This window comes from Rana temporaria, chromosome 3 (assembly GCF_905171775.1).
Source record: "Rana temporaria chromosome 3, aRanTem1.1, whole genome shotgun sequence".
NCBI classification, from domain to species: domain Eukaryota; kingdom Metazoa; phylum Chordata; class Amphibia; order Anura; family Ranidae; genus Rana; species Rana temporaria.
In genome coordinates this window covers 448,650,765-448,673,470 of record NC_053491.1, presented here as the reverse complement: position 1 = coordinate 448,673,470, position 22,706 = coordinate 448,650,765, and the positions used below count along the sequence as shown (strand labels likewise).

At 45.4% G+C, this 22,706-nt stretch overlaps 1 long non-coding RNA gene across 1 annotated transcript; it reads right to left on the bottom strand.

Moving 5' to 3' along the window:
* Positions 1 to 5,823: 5,823 nt before the first annotated feature.
* Positions 5,824 to 21,849, bottom strand: LOC120933398. The gene is made up of 2 exons (XR_005748086.1): positions 21,658 to 21,849; positions 5,824 to 6,928 (listed from the first exon to the last, which is right to left on the bottom strand). It is a non-coding gene; the product is annotated as an uncharacterized LOC120933398 (long non-coding RNA).
* Positions 21,850 to 22,706: the final 857 nt, after the last annotated feature.

Genomic DNA, 22,706 nt, shown 5'->3' with positions numbered 1-22,706 from the left:
CTAGAGGTTCAGTGACATCACAGTTCCCAGCCTTATTCAGCAGCAAGAGACACCTGTACCTATTATAAGGTGACCAGATTTTTTAAATGAAATTCAGGGACATATTCTATATATATATTTTAACCAGTTCCAGACCACACATTTACTGCCGCAGGGCAGAAAATATACCTGTACATTGCGGCTTATTCTGGCTCTTTGGGGCTGGCACAGCAGGAGCCAATCAGCTAGTCTGCCGGTGGAGGAAGAGATGGAGATCGTGTCAAGCAGGAACACAGATCTTTGTCTTCCCCCAGTCAAAGCCCCACAGTTGGCAAACACATAGAAGCACATTTAACCCTTTGATCGCCCGTGGTTTACCCCCCTTCCCTGGCATTCGTACAGCAACTGTGCATTTTTTTATTTTTTTTTTGCATCACTGCATTGATGTCACTGGTCCCCAAAAAGTGTCACTTACAATCAAACAAAAAATAAATCCTGACTGCCATGAGTAAAAATATCTTATAGTTTGGTTTGCGCAAAAGTTAATCACATCTACAATCAATATATGCTTATTGGGATTTTTTTTTTTTTACTGAATAGGTTTTATAGCAGCAAGATTTTTATTTTTTTTTTTCAAAATTGGTCTTTTGTTTATAGGGCAATAAAAAAAATTGGGTACAGCATCGCATGAACGTGCAAATACCAGTTAAAAGTAGCACAGTGCCAAATTGCTCTGAAGGGGTTAGATTATATGTGTGGTAGCGCAACCAAACCCACTACACACATCCCAAGTCATCCACATTGCTGTGAACTAGAACCAAGGCTAACTGAAGGGAAAGTTGCTTTGGGCACTGCACTGGGCAAGGCTGCCCCCTACTGGTGTGAATGTGCCATGAAGCTGCAGGTTTTATTTCTGAACAGTTGAAAGTAGTACTGTAATGACAATTGATGTGAAAGAGAATATCACCACCTGCTGGCCATACAGAAGACTACATCTAAAAGGAATGGCAAGATTACATGGTTTATATTTTCTAGCAGTATATAACCGCTTCAATACCGGGCATTTTCACCCCCTTCCTGCCCAGACCAATTTTTAGTTTTCAGCGCGGTCACACTTTGAATGAAAATTGCGCGGTCGTGCAACATGGCTCCCAAACAAAATGTACGTCTTTTTTTATCCCACAACTAGAGCTTTTGTTTGGTGGTATTTGATCACCTCTGCGGTGTTTATTTTTTTGCGCTATAAACAAAAGAGTGACAATTTTGAAAAAAAATAAAAAAACATTTTATTTTTTGATTAAATAAATATCACAATTGAAAAAAATAAAATTTCCTCAGTTTAGGCCGAAAAAAAAAATTGGTTTGCGCAAAAGTTATAGCGTCTACAAAATAGGGGATCGTTTTATTGCATTTTATACTAGTAATGGCAGCAATCTGCGATTTTTATTGTGACCGTGACATTGCGACGGACATATCGGACACTTGACATTTTTGGGACCATTCACATTTATACAGCGATTGGTGCTATAAAACTGCCCTGGTTAATGTGTAAATGTGACTGGCAGGGAAGAGGTTAACACTAGGGAGTGCTGAAGGGGGTTAAATATGTTCCCTAGGGAGTGATTCTAACTGTAGGGGGAGGGGACCGATCTGTGTTCCTCTGTACTGGGAACACACACCGGTCTCCTCACCTCTGACAGGACATGGATCTGTGCGTTTACACACTCCTGCCGTGATCACAGGCAATTGCGGGCCGCAGTCATGTGCACCAGGTCCCGAGCGATGGCGCACACGTGCCCCCTAGACAGCCAGGAAGCCCAGGACGGGAGATCCCATCTGTGGACATCATTTGACTATGGGCGGGTAGGGAAGTGGTGAAATCCCATAGCAAACATCTTGCAGCTTACCAATTCTTAGGTGGAGACTGCATTCGTTTTTAGACTCCTTGGCACCTGGTGATCCTGCCAGTAATGGCCTATTTTTCCAACAGAACAGCAGCAATCCTGCACAGATTTAGCCGGGTTAAAGGGGTTGTAAAGGTTCATTTTTTATTTTCTAAATAGGTTCCTTTAACCTAGTGCATTGTTGGTTCACTTACCTTTTCCTTCTAAATGTTTTTTTTCTTTGTCTGAATTTCTCACTTTCTGTTCCTCCTCAGTAAGCTGTTCTAAATGACTTTCCACCACTCAGATGACGGTGGAAAGCTTACTGAGGAGAAACAGGAAGTGAGAAATTCAAACAAAGAAAAAAAGCATTTAGAAGGGAAATCGAAGGAAAAGGTAATTGAAACAATGCACTAGACCAGGGGTGGCAAACTCAAATTCATCGGGGGCCGCATTAGCAGTATGGTTGCCCTCAAAGGGCCGGTTGTATCTGTAAGACTACATGTCCACTATTATCATAAATAATTATCACTGCATTTGTTTATTACTGGTTTTATGGAGCGCAGGATTCAGGAGTTTGCTGCATACGAAATGCAGGATACAGGAGTATGCTATGGACCGTGTGCAATATCTGACCTCTGCACCCTCCACTCTCCTTCCATCCACCCTGGGATGGGATGGGGTGGGGTAGGATGAGATGGGATGGGATGGGATGGGGGTGGTGCCGTAGGATGGGATGGGGTATGGTGGGATAGGATGGGCTACCTGACATACATGGACCTACCTAACATACACTGACTTCACCTACCTGACATACACTGGCCTCACCTACCTGGCATACATGTAACATGGACCTACCTGACATCATGTGTCACAGCATCCATCCAGCCAGCAAGGAGGGGAGGAGAGCCGCCCATGCACTAGTGTGCTGATATTCTGCTCCCTAGTGCATGGTGTCGAGGAGGCTTGTAATTGCCGCCTTCTGTAGTCTGCGGCGCCTATGATGGACGTCCCGCGGTCCTGTGATTGGATCTCCAGGACGTCCATCATAGAAGCCGGGTGTACCAAGATGGCCGACCACTCCGGAGCTAGGCCGAGTCAGCGGTGCGCTCCGCGGATCAGTCACGATCCATTGCATCACTAGTGACAATGGACGGCCCGTTGCGCGGGCCACATGGCAAGGTCTCGCGGGCCTTGTGTTTGCCACCGCTGCACTAGACAAACTGTTTACATAGATCAGCTTTTATTTATGGAAAACCTTTGTTTCAAAGGAGGAAAGGCCTAAAGGGTTAGCTGGAGTTCAGCTTCATTTTTAGAAATGTTTTAATTCTGCTGCATCCTGGACTCCCCTCCCCCACAGAATGCCACCATCCAAAGGTGCCCCTGTATTCCTTCATCCAGAGTGGGGGGGGTGGCATCAATACAGGTGGTGTTTTACTGGACAGATCACCAGGGGGGGGGGGGGGGGGAGCCAAAGAAAACTAATGCAGCCACCACATCCAAGGACTGGTACACTGCAATATTACAGCGTTGGTTTTAGGTTTAATACCAAAGACATGTATATCACCCAAGGCAAGTGGCTCATCACAAGTGCTGGTCTGGCTCATTTGTACTCCAGAAATCTTTATTTATTTTTTTTTAACCAAATCCCTGCACTCCAGACTGCAGAAAACCAGTGAATTGGGCAGCCGGCGACCACACAGGCCATATTTCCATCACACACATGCCTTGAATGAATGCTAAAATGTACCCGGTGCTGTAGGGACTGCCCGCTGGATACTGGAACATGCATGAGATTGTAGATATTTCGCCAGCACATCAAGGATCTTCAATTTTGTTTAGTTTTTAAACAAAAATCGCCCCGGGACTTTACATGATGTGAATGCGGTTAACTGACAGAGTCAATGCAGTCTCACAATTTATTAAAATGGTCAAACATGAATCAGAGCCAAGCCACTGAAATGATCCATACAGTAGAGATTACCATTACATTATATGATATGTGTAAATTGCAAAGTAGACAGGAATTAAAAGTAACCCAACGCATTTCACAAGAACATGCTCTCTTCATCAGGGGTAGATGCGTGTGTAGTACATCTGTAGGGGGGTATAATAAACCAATAAGTATCAACACAGATGGCATTGTGACAATTAATCAAGAGGGGCCAAAACATATGACCCTATACTCACCAAGGGCCGAGTCAGACTACCCATTGCTCTTTATCAAAGATCACATCACAGACTGTGTAGTCAGTGGTGGCTGGTGGGTTCTACTTTTGGGAGGGGTGCAAACACCCTCCCCCCGGCACTGACAGCCCGACACTTACCTGCTCGTGTAGCAGGGCTGTGGTGTCCTCTCCTGGAGTGCAGGCAATGGCGGCTCCAGTGCCCGCTCATCAAGCTTGGGTCTCCACTTCCACCAAAGCACTAGGCATCCAATGGGATCGCCTGACGCTTCAGCCAATCGGGATCGCCTGACGCTTCAGCCAATCGGGATCGCCTGACGCTTCAGCCAATCGGGATCGCCTGACGCTTCAGCCAATCGGGATCGCCTGACGCTTCAGCCAATCGAGAAATGGGTTTCACAACCTGCCTCCTGATTGGTGGGGAGGAACTTTAGTGTGAAAAATAGCTAAACTACATTTGCAGTCACAACAGGGTGGGAGGGAAGCGCAATGCTCTGCGCTCCAAGGCCTCTGGCTCTAATCAGGCGCTTCAAAAATAAAACACCCCGCATTGGAATCCATGATCCAGCACTCTGATATGTAGATCAGAGGGCTGGATGCATGATAGGGAGGCACTGGGTGTAGTGCAACATTTGAGTCACGCAGGACCCCTTCATCAGGCGTTTGATCAGAGGCATTGCTATGGGGGTGCGGCCGGGGCCGCCAGCCACCAACACTGTACTGTATTGATTGGAGCGGTGCGAGCAGGGCATCCAGCCATGTGGGGAGGCTGCCTGTAACATCCCTCAGTCAGGCTATCCCCGAGTGAGCCGAGGTGGTGGGCAAAGCTGGGGGTGTGGCTGCCTCCTCTCCCACAGACTCCACTGGATGATGCCGAAGCAGGTGAAGGTGAGGACACAACAGCCCCGCCCACAAGCCCAGGTCTTCATCTGCAGGCATGCTATGCAAGTTACTCTGCAGTGTCACCCCAGCCTGCCCTGTGCCATCCCAAACAGCCCAACACCACTCTATACTACCTTTACCTGCCACTATACCGCCCTATACTATCATTTACAGGGGCTGGTTTGGGGTGCACCCTGTGACTGTGCGCTGCCTGCATAGACAGAAGGGGGTGTGACACCATGTTTTACTGCACCAGGTGACACCAACCCTAGTGACGCCACTGCGTGCGATGTCATCACATGCCTGACAAAAGGGGTCCTGCGCAACACCAAAACACGTTGCACGGCACCATTTCGTGATCTTTGATTAAAAAGATGTTTTTACGAAAGGGAAGATCCTTGCTGTGCTGGTGAATATCTATACAGGTCAGGTGACCCCTTGCAACTATACAATAAGAACCGGTTCACACAGGGGCGACCTGTCAGGCGAATCAGCCACCTGACAAGTCGCGTTCTATTAAACAGAACCATTCTAATAGGAGCGACGCAAGTCGCTCAGACTTAGAAAAAGGTTCTTGTACGACTTTGGGGGCGACTTGCATAGACTTCTATACAGAAGTCATTTTGCAAGTCGCCTCTGAAGTCGTCTTCAGGACGCCTTGCCGAGTCGCCTTTGAAGTCGTGCCGCCCCAGTGTGAACCGGCTCTAAATATTGCTGAAGCCTGGTGTGCTGGTCCATTTATAACACTGTGCTGCGCAGAATCCTCAGCCAACCACAAACCCCCCCCCACCCCCTTGTGCTGCATGGGATCCCCAGCCAATCTGCACCCCCCACGTGCTGCACAGGATCCCCCCCACGTGAACACCTCAAGTATAGTCAGTAAAGAGTCACAATTTTTTTCCAGACTTTTATTTAATAATTTCGTGCACCTACATCACATAATAAAAAAAATGCGTTCAACAAAAAAAAAAGTCAACATTTTATTGTTCAGCATTAGCCACACATTGCAATGCAGTACCGAATGTCAAAGCATGTTATAATGCATGCTCATGGATTTCAATTAAGCCAAAAACCAAAGTGAATCCAGCCATAAACCCATTTTCAACAAATTTATTTCTCCAAGGTTTGGGAGTACAAAAAGACGATGTTACCATGTCTATAAAATGGTGCCATGGGCCATCGAAAAGAATGGCATTTGGGTTGAGTGTTTTGGAGCTACAAGAGTCAAGCAGAAAAAATGCTCACGTGTGGACGGGGCCCAACGAACACGTGTGTGTGGTCAGGCGGAAACTAAGATGGTCGTTCTGATGAAGCGTCTTGGCCCCAACTCCTGTCCTGCTGAACTGAGCCAGGTGAATAATTAGGCACCACTAAATCAGATCAGTAGGCACGGGAGTCGGCACCAGCAGCCAGCACCAGACATGCCAGCAGATCCAACATGAAAACCGTGCAGAGACGCGGAACTTAGCCACTGTGAACATGCCTATATATTAAATGTTCACAAGGCAGCTAAGCCCTACACCTCCAACACTCGACCACCATTCTGCAGCTGCACTTTCATCTGGAAGGGAACCACAAGGCTTTGTAGAACCATGAATGGTTAGAGGGGCTGAAAAAAAGGCCATCAGTACCGATACTTCTAAAGCTTAGCCATTAAAGGCGAGAACCACCATTGCCGACCTCCGGTCCCGTCTCTGAAAATGCTAGTTACCTGTGACATGCAGATCCCATGGGCTTTAATACCTTTTTGGATCACCAACCTGGAAATAAAAACAGACCAAGAATTCTGAGTTAGCGGCCCAAAAGTCCAAAGTGAGAAGCCAAGTGGTTGGCATGGTTGGGCGCCATTCTGCTCTGTAGATAGCGATGCTTGCAGTTGGAAATCCCTGGCAATGTGATTTATAGCCTTATCAATAAAATCCCATCTCCAGGAATCCCCAGCTGTCGGCAACAGAGAAAGTCCATACTTCAGGAAGAGCGAGGGGCAGATCTGCAGGCCTGTTGGGGAAAAAAAGGACATTATTAATACCCAGCCATATAAAAGTTTACACAAAAAAACAAACACACAGGCATGTCATCCATTGTGATGGCAATCTGCAACAATCACGCAATAGAGGCATTATTATAAAGCCTTTGCATCTTGAATGGGTTCAAACAGAATATAGAACAAAGAAAGAACTCCATTCTGTGCAAATATCAGAAACCATTGAACTATGGAAGAGATGACATACTTTACAATAAAGGATTTTCTGCCTTTCATGTGTCTTAAGTGTAAGCTCAACATCAAACTGTTTGAGAAATGTTAGGGCCTGCAAGCTTGAAAATAGACAAAAAATAAAAAACCCACCCATCACTTTACCTCTCCAAGTCTTAAAGCAGGGATCCTCAAATTACAGCCCTCCAGCTGTTGTAGAACTACACATCCCATGAGGCATTGTAACACACTGACAGTCACAGACATGACTAGCCACTTTGGGGTAGATTCAAGAAGCAATTGCGCCTGTGTAACCATAGGTTACACAGCGCAATTGCTTACTTGCCCCGGCGTAACGAGTGCTCCTGATTCAGGAACCTCGTTACGCCGACTGCAGCCTAAGATCTGCGCGGCATAAGGCTCTTATGCCCGCATATCTTAGGCTGCATTCTTGTGGTGGACGCTAGGTGGCGTTCCCGTTGTGCTCAGTGTATAGTATGCAAATTGCATACTAACACCGATTCACAGCGTTGCGCGAGCCCTGCGTACGCAATTTACGTCGTTTACGTACGGCGGTTTTCGCGCAAGGCTGCCCCTGCTATTAGCAGGGGCAGCCCATGTTACGTAAACCCGTCGTTCCCGCGTCGCAAAATTTGAATTTTACGTACTTTGCGTAAGTGAATCGTGAATGGCGCTGGACGCCATTCACGTTCACTTTGAAGCAAATGACGTCCTTGCGACGTCATTTGCCGCAATGCACGTCGGGAAAGTTTCCCGACGGAGCATGCGCTCTACGATTGGCGCGGGAACGCGCCTAATTTAAATGATTCCCGCCCCCTACGGGATCATTTAAATTGCGTGCTCTTGCGCTGGGCATTTTGCCGGCGCAATTTACGGAGCTTCTGCTCCGTGAATCAAGGGCAGCGGAGCAAATTTGCGGAGGGGCGCAGGGCAAAAACCTTGCCCTGCCCCATCGTAAATTATGCGCAATTCTACCTGAATCCGGGCCAATGTCTTAAAGTATTCTGCAGAGCTTAATGTTCGAAAGAAGAGAAAGAGGAAAAAAAAAAAAAAAAAGAAACAGAACGATATAGCTGCCATTGAAGTATTGCCACGCTGACCCGTGTCCCCATGTGTGCTAAACCTGTGAAGTATCCGAGTCATGTAGTGCAAATGCTGTTCTATAACAAACATTAATAATTTAATATGTACAGATTATGCCCACAGGCTAATCCCGATTATAAATAATGTACAAGTAAAAAGAAGAAGAATCTGTCTTTCCAGCAAAGGGGACTTTGAAGATATTTGGTTGGCATGGACGCAGACATGTGACTTGGTACCAACATATATTCAAAAAGTTGCTAAACATGCATGGTGTAGGTCAAGTTTTATCCCTCCCCCTTTTCAATTGAGGATGATGAAACAAACTCAGGTACCCCCATGGGCATCCGCAGTTCGGGGCAAGGGGGGGGGGGCAATTGCCCCCCCCCCCCCGAATCAAAGATATGTTGTAGTTGCCAGCTGCAGTGTTCTCCACCGAGTTATTTTTTTTTTAGTCACCCGGCTGCTCTGTCTTTTACACTGGAAATATGAGTTATACAAGAGATAATTCAAAGTCACTTTGTATTGGAAATTACTCAGGTCAGGCATACCATGCCCATATAAATACAGCCTAGAGAATGTACATCTTTTTATATTCCATAGGTGACCTTAAAATGATGCCCCTCTGAAAAGTTCTGCAGACGCCCATGGCTCACCCCCTTAATGGGAAAATCCACTCAAAACTGACATGTCGTGGCTATACCCTTTCCAGTTGACAAACGTCCCACTTTTGTACATCTCTGGAAGGCTCAGGTAGGAGCTCTGCCCACCCTGCAACAGCCTTTAATGTCTACTTATGCAGCAACAGGTATGAGACGGAGTGTACTTTGCTCTGTTGGGATTGCTTGGTTTGTTACCACACAGGAGCCTTGTTAGAACGACATACCGCGTTTCCCCCGAAAATAAGATCCATCGTCATTTTCCAGAAGGGCTGCAATACAAGCCCTACCCCGAAAATAAGCCCTAGTTTAAAAGGTTTGTAAAAATCCTATAATCCATTATTACAGTAGTATATAATGTACAATGTGTGTTTGTGATATAATTGCAGGGAAGAGCTCAGCAGCCGATATAACAAAAAATGTATTTTGAACAATTATATTACAGAAACACACATTGTACATTATATAATACTGTAATAGAGTGGATTATAGACTTTTACAAGCATTTTAACTCACTGGGGATTCCAGGCAGGGAAAAAGAAGACAGCACATTACACAAGACCTAACCGAAAATAAGCCCTACTGTGTCTTATTGACAAAATAAATATAAGACCCGGGCTTATTTTTGGGGAAACACGGTAGGTGGGACAAAACCAGTTTCAAGGTCAAACATTTACAACTGCATTCATAATTAACATGTGAAAATATTAGATGCGCTAAAATTAACTTAAAGCGGATGTGCCATGGGAAAAAAAATATTAAAAGCCAGCAGCTACAAATACTGCAGCTGCTGACTTTTAATATAAGGACACTTACCTGTCCTGGAGTCCAGCGCCGATCGCAGCAGAGGACGAGCGATCGCTCGTCTCTGCTGCTCCCCCCGCCATCCACGCTGAGGGAACCAGGAAGTGAAGCGCTGCGGCTTCACTGCCCGGTTCCCTACGGCGCATGCGCGAGTCGCTCCCACCGATTGGCTCCCGCTGTGTGCTGGGAGCCAAGTGTTCCCAGCACACAACGGGGGGGGGGGGGGCGACGGGATGTGACGGAATGCCCGTCTTTTGCCCGTGAATGCCGGGCTGGAAGTGGGTGCAAATACCTGTCTTTAGACAGGTATCTGCACCCCCCTCCCCCCTGAAAGGTGTCAAATGTGACACCGGAGGGGGGAGGGTTCCGATCAGCGCGACTTCACTTTAGGGTGGAGAACCGCTTTAATGTAAGGTAATATGGATGCCATTTAAACATACAGGGAGAAACAAATCTCCAAACAAAAACACAAATATGTGAAATCAGTGCAACTGAAAGCTGTTTAAACATACATAGTGTATCGAATCCCCAGACATATACACAATGGCAATGCAATGGGAAAGTCCTGATAAGGATAAATCCTACGATGCCTCTCCTTCACACAGAAAATACTTCCAGCACTCCAGTATGCAGGCACTCAGGGTCAAACACGTGTAAAAAAAAAGGAAAAACAGACCTCATTGCGCAATATACAGAGACAACTGGAACAGAATTGAGCCAAAACTACAGTGTGTTCATTTACGAATCCCCGCTTGCTATAAGCATAAGATACGACGCTCAGTGTGCAGTCTCCTCACTCGGATCCGACAGCCTCGGCATCCGATGGTCCCGTCACTGTAGGCTCCTCCCCTACGCGTTGCATCACATGACTTACTCATGGGTTACTGCACACTGAGCGGCGTATCTTATGCTTATAGCAAGCGGGGATTCGTGAGTGAACACACTGTCGTTTTCACAATCCTGCCGTGATTGCGGGTGCCTGGCGGACATCGCACAGATCCACGGTCCGGTCAGGTGAGGAGACCGAAGCGTGTTCCTCTGTACAGGGGACACACATCGGTCTCCTCCCCTTGCGAGTCCCCTCTCCCTACAGTTAGAATCACATTAGGGAACATATTTAACCCCTTCAGCACCCCCAAGTATTAACCCCTTCCCTGCCAGTCACATTTATACAGCAAATCGGTGCAGTTTTATAGCACTAATCGCTGTATAAATGTGAATGGTCCCAAAAACGTGGCAAAAGTGTCCAATATGTCCGTCACAATATAAAAAAAAAAAAAAAAAAAACATTACTTATACATTATATATATATATATATATATATACACACACACACACATACATACATACATACATAAAACTATCCCCTTCTTTGTAGACGCTATAACTTTTGCGCAAATAACTATATGCCTATTGCGATTTTTTTTCACCAAATGTATGTATGTATGTATGTATGTATGTATGTATGTATGTATGTATGTATGTATGTATGTATGTATGTATGTATGTATGTATGTATGTATGTATGTATGTATGTATGTATGTATGTATGTGGGGGGGTCATAGCAAAAGGTTAAAACAAGTTAATTTTTCAAAAAATGTATGCTCTTTGTTTATAGCGCAAAAAATAAAAACCGCAGAGATCAAATACCACCAAAAAAAAAAAAAAAAAAAAAGCTTGATTTGTGGGGGAAAAACAAGTTAATTTTGTTTGGGAGCCATGTCGCACGACTGTGCAATTGCCAGTCAAAGAGACGCAGTGCCGAATTGCAAAAAGTGCTCTGGTAAGGAAGGGGGTAAATTCTTCTGGGGCTGAAGTAGTTAAGCAAAAACAAAGTGGCTGTGTGCATCTTCACCACAGCTTTTTTTTTATGCCATCACTGCATGCACCCAAAATTTGATTTCAGTCTTACCATGTACAGAAGAGCTCAGACTGGGAGCCAACCAGGCACTCCCAACAAAGAAGATATTGACAGGAGGCGAGCAGAAAGTCAGTGTACTGCCTTCGTCCAATCGGCATGCTGCGGGTGGAGAGAAGACACTAATGTGCCCGCTCCTAAATCTAGGTCTGGAACAGAAAACTGTCATCGCCCCCCCCCTCCCCTCCCCCAGCTGTGCAACATACACAGCTTGTATGCAATGCTGCCAAGTAAGTGGCCCAATCCAGCGACAGTAGGTAGACGCCTAGCTATTGTCACAGTATCGCTACAGCTTGTTCAGAAACGCTCGCTCATTAGGCAACAAATCACTTGAACCTTGTTCACGGAAAAATCAATGCGATCAGCATAAAACATTCATGGGAAGAAGATTGAGAAAAATAAAAGAGCTGCGTCTATGCCAAGTCTGGACCAATCCCAGGAGCCAGCTAGCCAATTTGTTGATGAATTTTCCTTTTATTAATCACAGCTAGGACCTAATCTCTGACGATTACTTTCCCATTGCTGCTGAGAAATGGCCATTAGTCTGACTGCGCCTTAAACTCTGGGTCAAATTATCCACGTCCTCACAAAACCTTCTCAGGGAGAGAATAAATAAGTACTGAGCAGATTGTCAACAAGGCAAAATGGTCTACACAGCATTAGGCAGGGGCGGACTGACCATTGAGGCACTCGGGCACTGCCCGAGGGCCCCATGCCACTAGGGGGCCCCCCCATCAGGGTTACCAGGCTCAGTAAAACCAGGGACAGTATGTAAAAATCTGTGTTTTTCTTACATCTGTCCCCGATATGTCCGAAACCGACATGCTTTTGATGTGAAAATCCTGAGATTTTAGCTTCCCCCGCCTCTGTACTGCCTCCTGGCTTGGTGGCCATCTGTAAGCCCGGGGGCCCCATAATCTTCTATTGCCCGGGGACCCCATGAGTTGTCAGCCCGCCCCTGGCATTAGGACAAGGCCCCAACTCTACATAAATTCCCAACCATGTCACACTATACACATCAGCAATACAAATTCTTCAGACCCATTAAAAAAACCTACATCCTTGAGCTCGACTCCAGCAACTGCCTAGAATGAAATGTTTTCTGTCTGCTGCAGGCAAAATAAAGCATTTTCCATCTTCTCATTGTAGCCCCTTGTTCTTAAAAATGGGGCTAGAATTTAAATTTAGACTTCACCCTAAAGTTTTTGGCTTAGCTGTAAACCGCTCAGATTAATTGTATATAGTTCGTTTGGCTCTGCCCTAAACTCAGCTGAGTTGTGCATTTCTCACTGTTGCCAGTAGGTGTCACTGATACCACAGGCCTGTATGAGAATTACAACAAGGTTGAGCTGTAATGAATATTCTTTTCCCCAGAACAGCCCAGTAGGAGGTTCCTGGCTGCTGTGCATTCGGGGAGGGGGTATTTATGGGACAGATGCCATGTGCTCTAGTCTGTCCTCACTTTGTGGCCCTCCTGGCCTGAGGCCACATTGCTGCAAGTAGGCCCAGAAGCCTGTCTGGGGCCTACTAATCCCGAGGTGGTCTTTAGGCTGGAAGAAGCCGAGCCAAGCTGAGGAGATCCTGAGGGGAGGACCCTTGCTGGAGAGAGCCAGGATGAAGGCTGGTCTCTCAGGAGGGCCTGGCGACTCGTTTGGAGGACGCACCCATATCTGAACTACTCTTACAGTACTGCCGGGTCGACTTAAAGGTTTTGGTACTGTGGAGCGGTTCTACAAATCTAAATCAAGTTAACTAGCTCCTGGCTGCCAAGTCTGAGGGAGAGACTTGTACAGTTCTACTGGCTGCCAAGTCCTGTGAGAGGCTTATCCAGAAATCATACCGGTTGCTAGGTCTGTGTGAGAGACCTATCCAGGTATCCAAGATCTTCTAAAAGAAAGCCGTTTTGCCTTTGGATTCAAGGAGTTGGTAAGTGATCTGAAATTGGTATCTGAAACCTCCCCTAACCCACTCTTTATATATTTTCAATGCTTTAATGGACTTGAAAGTAGTATTAAGTGACTGGCGCCCAAATTCTGTTCCAACGTCCCATTATAGCCATGGGCTCAATCCAATCTTTCTCCCATTAGACCCAGGGGGAGCTACATCACCTTCACCGAAGAAAAGAGACAGTCCAAGGCTCAGTTCATCCCTGGTCCCAGTACAGTGTGAACTGGCCATTGGGACTACAGGGAGTTTCCCGGTGGGCCGATGGCTCAGTGGGCCGGCTTCAGTGACAGCGGACCGCCGCCCCCCTCCGCTCCTCTGTCTCTCCCTCCCCGCAGCGCTCACCTCATCTCCCTGCCCACAGCGCTCAACTGGGGGGGGGGGGGGACAAAAAAGCAGGGGGAGGACCAAAGGAGCAGGGGGGACGGGACAGACAGCTGACTCAACAGTTATGGCCTGGGAGTTTGTCACTTCTGCCTAAACGTGTCCCATAAGGGTGGGCACCAAACTGATTCTTTGCCCCGGGTGAAATAATGTCTAGCTTCCCCACTGGTACTGCCAATAAAAGTACCAGCCGTTTTACTCCAACAAAGTAAAATGGCTAGTGAAGGGGAAGAGGGGGCTTGGGTGGCATGGGGGGGGGGGTGCAGGAGTTGTCCGGCCGCTGTGGGAGAGACCTGTCAAAGTGGGCCAGTCTGGATGAAGTCCAGGGCCAAATTTTTGTCCCAGTCCAGCCCTGACTGGGACCCGACAGATGCTGACCCTAGTTGACACATGAAACAAGATGTCTCCATCCTTCTGAAGAACTGATGGTATCATTAGATCGGGGTACTACAATTTCTCTGTGCGCAAATAACCTGGAAGTTTTCCACGAGTCTAAACCTAGGTCTTGCATGAGCGCCAATGCTGAGGGGCACAGACTGCTATGGAGGTATGACGAAGGAGCAGGCGAAGGCCAGCAAGGGACAGCTCTGTGCAATACCACTGCACAGAGCAGGTACTTTGTTTTAAAGGCTTTAAATATAGTGAAGGAAGCAAATATTCTATGAGGACTTTGTCCCTCAAAGATCTCACTATAGTGCGGGGATATGCAATTAGTGGACCTCCAGCTGTTGCAGAACTACAAATCCCATGAGGCATAGCAAGACCCTGACAGCCATGAGCATGACACCCAGAGGCATGATGGGACTTGTAGTTTTGCAACAGCTAGAGGTCCGCTAATTGCATATCCCTGCGTGGGTATGCACAACCACAGCCCAAGATAGAAATTGCGTGTAAAAAAAAAGTTTCTGGAGAATTTCAGTTCCTCTTTAGGTCTTTGCACATGGATCCCCAAACTGACAGCAAAACATGGAAACAAATAAAAGTGGCCATATCCACCAAGAGCTGCTGGGTTCAACCACATTCCACTTTCCAAACCAGATTTTTGACCACAGAAGAAAAAAAGGTTCAGCCAGACACAAAAAAAAAAAAAAAAAAAAGCATTCTAAAAAAAAAAAAAACACACCTAAATTCTTTATGGCCAGAAGTAAACCAAAACCAGTCATAGCAAGACGGACCTGAAGGAACCACAAAAAGCAACCACATGCAGCTCTTGGTTTTGCACCAGTTTATGGTCACTATACATGCATTGAACACCTGTATTTTCACTTCTAGATGTAGGTTGAAAATTCTGATAGAACCAAACACTGTCACCCCTTGTATCATCATGGACAGATACAATATGCTCCAATACTTCACTATTGATATTAAAGTTGCAAGGTGCACACAATGGGTCGCAAGAACAGTGTAGCAGATATGCAACAAGTGATGCAAATAAACAGATCGGAGGAGGTCTACGATGGAGGAAAACGGTCATTTGGCAGTATGGGCAAGTAAAGGTTTCATTTACGAGCCCAGCAAACTAGTGAAGAAATATTTTCTGCAGACCCAACAACTAGACATGAGCACTGCCGAAAATTGTTAGTTTCATTCTTTTAGCCTTTACGGAAATTCAAATTTTTGAATTTTCGTATTTCAAACTTGCGAATTTTCAGAAATTTGAAAATTGGAAGTTTGAAATACGGAAAATTTGAAAATTGGAATTAACTCGCTTGTACAAATTTGTTAAGTGCCCCCTTATCCTCCCCAATTCCGAAGGTGGTCACCAAACCCTTTTATGGACATTTCAGCTACCTTGATTCATAACGGCTTTAGAGATTGCCTCCAATTCTGTCTCAATCTGGACAGCTTACCCCCATTATTGTTTAAAATGCCCCGATACCAAACGCCGGGAGAGAATTCACCTACCACCCTGCGGTGCAGGAGGGCTTCGGTTGCACAGAGGCCTTACGTTGAGCATCACTGAGGCTTGTATTGCAGGTTGTGCTAAAACAGATCCCATGGTCAAGTCTTCCAGAAATACACCTTTAGCAACACAAACCAACGGCCAACAAATTCCACATTTGTTGACAGTCAACACACTGGCATATACAGTGGAACCTTGAATTATGAGCATAATCCGTTTCAGGAGAATGCTTGTAATCCAAAGCACTCGCATATCAAAGCAAGTTTTCCCGATAGACGTCAATGGAAACGGTGATAATTTGTTCAACATTGACTTCTACAGCATGCAATAGCGCATGTGGCCAGAGGTGGGGGGCGCTGGAAAGCCTTGGCTGATATCAGGGAACAGAGCATTTCCGAACGGCTCCCCCTCACCTCTGGCCAAATGCGGTACTGCACACCCCATTAGCTCAAGTTTTGGGAGACACTCGCAAACCAAGTCAGATTTTTGTTTAAAAAGTTGTTCGTAAACCAAGGTTCCACTGTACTTATAATCTCCGAGGTTGCACACTAGTAACTATTCTCTGAATAGGAACCGGTCGTTTTACAGAGACGCTGAAGGCAGGCAACGTACAAGAGACTCTTCAGCTGCTTTTTCAGCAACACATTTGGGAACCGCCATTCAAACTCGTGAAATAAGCACGCCGCTTGCTGTAGGCACAAAAAAAAAAAAAAAAAAAAAAAAAGGGGGATGAAAGGAGTGAGCACAGTGCAAAGGAGATTAGTCTGGTGCCCCACCCAACATTTTTCTATGGCTGGGCCCCCAAGCCATGATGCAAAAGAATTACGTTTTTTTTTTTAACTGCAGACAGTTGCCTTTTCACAGAATAAAATGACTTGTGCAGGTTTCTCCTCTTACGAGAACTTTCCAGTAGAACAAGGCTTGCAGAAGAAAAAAAAAAAAAAAAGAAAAATCCACGATATAGAATCCACCAATCTAGAAGTAGTAAACTTCCCGTACAAAACAGGGGAGGCTTTGTGGCTTATAAAACTTTCCTGTTGGCAGACAGAGTGGCGCGGGAGCAGTTACAGGGCACACGTCACCACTATTAAAAATTTGAAGTGGTTTGAATTTGGAGCCCAAATACTGGAAATGCAACCAGAGCCAAAACTCAGAGCCAGATCACAGGATGTGTCTGCAGAAGACCTGCGAGTCGTTACAGAACCATAACAAGGCCAATTAGATGGACTACAAGTCCCAGCATTCCATCTGGTTGCCAAGACATCACGGTCTAGCCTGCAGGAGGTGTGGAGCCCCCCTTCAATTAATAGGACCTCCGACCTAAACTTCTGGAGGAACGGAAGGACTAGGATGCCCCAATCCTTAGGAATGCTGGATTTGGAATTAAATCTTAAATTCTATTGGCTGTCAAATATAAACTACTGTATAGTCTAGTTATATAGCATGTTGGAGGTGTGCAGCTCAACAATGGAAGCTCCGAAACCTGAGCTTCTGCAAGGTTGGGTGGGACTGGGACAAGTCTTGTGGTTCCGTAACAAACATTGGATTTTTGTTTCTTGGCAACTAAAGTAAACAGAACTTTTAGAAAAAAAAAAAAAAAGAAGTCCGATTTGTAGAGCCACAGGAGCTAGAAGGCAACAGTAGGACCCCTTTAGCACATGTGATCAAGGATGAGCAGCTGTCCCCGTTTGCCCCCCCTGACTTCAGGGCTGTCTCAATGCATGGGCACCTCTAAGCATTGCCCAGGGGCCCCAGTTGCATGCCCCCCCCCCCCCCCCCATGATCTCACATTACATCATACTTGCCAACTGTCCCGATTTGCTGGGACAGTCACGCTTTCTACTAAGCTGTCCCGGGATGACCATGTCCCAGACAGCATCCCATAAACTGTACTGTGCCCTCCTGATGCCAGTATTCTGCCCTCCCGACACCCCCTGTACTGTGCCCTCCTGATGCCAGTATTCTGCCCTCCCGACACCCCCTGTACTGTGCCCTCCTGATGCCAGTATTCTGCCCTCCCGACACCCTGTACTGTGCCCTCCTGATGCCAGTATTCTGCCCTCCCGACACCCCCTGTACTGTGCCCTCCTGATGCCAGTATTCTGCCCTCCCGACACCCCCTGTACTGCGCCCTCCTGATCCCAGTATTCTGCCCTCTTGACACCCCCTGTACCGTGCCCTTTGTGTTGATTAGTCTTTGATTTATGGCTTGTTTTCTTAGAATTCAATTTTTTTTTTTTTTTTTTTTTTTTATATCAACCATTTGTGCTCCAATTCTTGAAAATAGGTGTGTAAATTGGGACAGGCTGGTAGGGGCCCCAGTGCATTACTTTGCCCAGGGGTCCATGATGCCATTAAGACAGCCCTGCCTGACTTGCCATTCTCAAAAAAAAAAAAAAGTCAGGCAGAGCCGTCTTAATGGCATCATGGACCCCTGGGCAAAGTAATGCACTGGGGTCCCCTACCAGCCTGTCCCATATAACACACCTATGTTCAAGAATTGAAGTACAAATGGTTGATTTTTTTTTTTTTTTTTTTTTTTAAACAATAACACCATACACTATAATTTCAGGTCACCCCTTTAATAAAATAGAAGCTAAAATTTTATAGAAGCAAAAAAAACAAAATAAAAAAACAAAAACGTGAAGTGTATGACATTGGATAGTAATCCCAAGGCATGATTATATCTCACACCTTCCCAACCACTATGCCACCAATTAAATATGGTTTTCTTATTGAAATATTGCTACACAAATCTTTAAAAACTTTATTTAAAAAAAATAGATAAAAAAAAAAAAAACAACAACCCACACGCGTTTCAAGACAGTTGCATAAGGTGGAGGAGAATTTGTAACTACATTTCCCAGACATTAAGCACAAGAAAAAGAAAAAGAGAAACAGAAAAAGAGAAAAAAAAAACAAAAAAAAACATAAACCCGAAGGGCACATTCCCACTCGTTAATTTTTTTATTTATTTTTTTGTCAGGTGGTTTTTAATTGAACAATTTTTATATAAAAATCGGCACTTTTCCCGCCATTCTCCATTCACCCATCCAGTTCCCCAGATATATTTGGCAAAGTTTGTCATCTGTCCTCGTCGGCTTCCTCCAACCGGATAAAAAAAATAAAAAAAAAGTTATCATTGGCCGTGCGTATACAAACACAGTAAGAGGCGCGAAAGTGCGTTTGAAAAAAAAAATAAAAAAAAAAAAGTCCGTTGGGGTGTTGTCATGTTATTACAAACCCGGATTAAGCATTTATGAGACAGACCCCCCCCCCCCCCCCCCTTAACACTGACATTCAGAACGAGTACTGGGACAGGCTCAGCATTTACAGGACACAAGCATTCAACTATCTGCAATTTATTTTCAAATATAAATATTTGAACAAAAAAAAAAAAAAAAAAGTTGCGTCACCCAATTGTGAAGCTCTACAGAGTTCCTCCAAGTTCATTGGCTAATCAGCATGTTGTATAAGCTGCAATCAGGATACCTCTGTTCCACATTGCAGACACCTGATCTCACAATCGCACACACCCACGTACACATGGCTGGAGTCTGCCCACACCTCTGGCAGTACTGAATGAAAAGGGCGGCTTCATTCATTGACTATCTGAACAGGAAGGAAAAAAGTGCAAGGAAAGACAAAGCTTGTCAGCTATTAAATGCGTCAATGCAACATACACTGTCCAAACAATGTTCAATGTCGCATGAAACGCCGCCAAGTACCTGAACCTTGCTCACACCTGCCCATCTACAGTCAATGGATGATTAAACACCAAGATTGTCAGTGGCTTTAAAGTGTTGGGAGGGACTGAAAAAAATTAAATAAAAAATGTATATAATAATTCTTCAGCAAAAAAAAAAAAAAAAAATATCTACAGAAGTTGCTGAAACCAAACTGTAGACTTTACTACAAGTTTAATTATTAATGTGGATTTGGGTCACATTGTGTAACAGATTTATTGCACCATTTAGTGGATGCAAATTAAAGCTTTTTGTACAATTATTTAAAAAGTTAAATATTGGTGTATAAAGATAAGATAAAAATTATATTGATAAACATTTTAATTTTAGAAGTAATATTTTATAAACAAGATTTTCCTTATAGTAAGCAAACTTTTTAAATACGCTTGCACACACAAAAAAATAAAAAATTACTTAAAGTTTATTATGCTTACGTTTGTTTTTTGTTTTGTTTTGTGTTGCACGCAAATAAAAAAACGAAAATAAAAACCTAAACAAGCATAATAAATTTTAAGTCATTTTTTTATGTGTGCAAGCGGGTTTAAAAAGTTTGCCTATAATATATACACACATAAAAACACACACACACAAAAAAAAACACACACACACACACACACACACACACACACACACACATAAAAAAAAACACACACACACAAAAAACACACAATTAAGCAATTCATCAAACCTTGACTTTTCTTTTATGTACCCTTTACTAGTCTTGAAATATTTCCAGAGACCACATCAAGAAAAAATAAAAATGCAACGCCATCGCCATGTGGTCTGGAGTTGGCGAAAAGATGCCTACTGGGGCTCATTGGAGGGGGAATAAATAAAGAACCTCACCCATCAGCCAGCAATAAACACACAATCAGCACTGCCTATAGACATCAGTCGCCCCGACAAAAAAGATTTTTACATGGAGGTCTGTGTCTGCCAATGGAGGAAGCATCAGAATCCAGACCAGGCCGCGTTGTCGCAGAACATCAAACCCAGCCAGAGCCAACGCTTTACAACACCGGGAAAAGTAGAAGTGCAATGAGCGCATCCCACTCACGCTGTGCATGGCGGCGAGAACCACAAGTCCCAGCACACTCAGTTAGCGCAATGATCGAATACTACACCTAACAGGGGCAACCCAAGTCACCAAGAGGGCCCTTGTATAAGGGTGGCCATACATTATACAATTTTCATTTCGATTTACCAAAACCATATAATGTAGTCAAATCTACACACTTTCAATTTGTATGCAATCAGGCCGGCCCTTCTACTACATGGTCGCAGGTAAAGCTAAAGGAAATTGTATAATGTATGGCCAGCTTTAGGCCAATTGTTGCACCCAGTCCAATCAAGTACCAGCCGCACAAAAATAAAAATAAGGGGGGGGGGGGGGGGCACATGTTCACTATACTGACAGATCTACAGGACCCCTCCCAGACCCTCATTGTGCCCCCCCAGGTCACACAGGATCCCCCTTCCAGACCCTCAATGTGCCCCCCAGGATCCCCCTTCCAGACCCTCAATGTGCCCCCCCCAGGTCACACAGGATCCCCCTTCCAGACCCTCAATGTGCCCCCCCAGGATCCCCCTTCCAGACCCACAATGTGCCCCCCCCCCCCAGGTCACACAGGACCCCCCTCCCAGACCCTCAATGTGCCCCCCCAGATCACACAGGGGCCCCGTGCAGCTGCATGCTATACCCACCCCTGGCTGAGCAGATAACACACAATATTGCACAAATGTGTCACTTATCTGAAATAAGAACTGTCTGTAGTTACAGGATATGGTTACATTTCTACCAAGATCCCGTAGACCTACCTTATAGAACTGTCTGTAGTGACAGTCAACTACAGTCCGTAATGCAAGGTATGCTTGGGATCTACCATCTTCTTCAATGAACACCTACAACCACCAAACTGACCAATCTCAGACCATCATTTCCCCCAACATCTGCTTGGCTATCAAAGCAACACAGACAGACCTCATTTCACAAGCTTTGATAAGCAGTAGAAATAAAAGCTAGGATTCCCAAAACAGCTTTCATCCAATCAGCAGTCACCTTTCACCGCTCACCCTGCCGATCTCGGATGAAAGGAGGTCTGTGATTGGCGCAGGGAAAGCTCCGCGCTGTAGAGAGGACGGGTCACAATGCATATCCATCAGGGGAGAATGTGTAGAGATCACACAATGTATACTTATCAGGACACTGACCGGCAGCGATCACCCTCCGCGCACACAGTCCTCCCCGGTGCTCGGCTCCTGTCCTCCCAGACATGGGGATTGGGGAAACCCCTTTATAAGCTGACATGTCTGCGTCACTACTCGTAATGCAGCTCAGGGAGGGAACCTACCGTATATATCGGAATAGACGGCGCACTCCGCTCACACATAGGAGGAGAGGGAGGAGGGAGAGAGGCTATTTCTGGGCAGACAGGGATCACCTGAGCTCTGCACATTACATCATGTGTCTATAGGAGCCACAGCTTCATCTGTATTCTATTTTTATATATATATATATATATATATATATATATATATATATATATATATATATATATATATATATATATATATTGTATTATTGGTGCAAAAGTGTAGAGAACACCTGGCTGATCAATTGTGGGGGATCATTCATTTAGGGGAGAGGGGATCAATCACTAGTTAGGGGAGAGGGGATCAATCGCTAGTTAGGGGAGAGGGGGTCAATCACTAGTTAGGGGAGAGGGGATCAATCACTAGTTAGGGGAGAGGGGATCAATCGCTAGTTAGGGGAGAGGGGATCAATCGCTAGTTAGGGGAGAGGGGATCAATCGCTAGTTAGGGGAGAGGGGATCAATCACTAGTTAGGGGAGAGGGGATCAATCACTAGTTAGGGGAGAGGGGATCAATCACTAGTTAGGGGAGAGGGGATCAATCACTAGTTAGGGGAGAGGGGGTCAATCACTAGATAGGGGAGAGGGGATCAATCACTAGATAGGGGAGAGGGGATCAATCACTAGTTAGGGGAGAGGGGGTCAATCACTAGATAGGGGAGAGGGGATCAATCACTAGTTAGGGGAGAGGGGATCAATCACTAGTTAGGGGAGAGGGGATCAATCACTAGTTAGGGGAGAGGGGGTCAA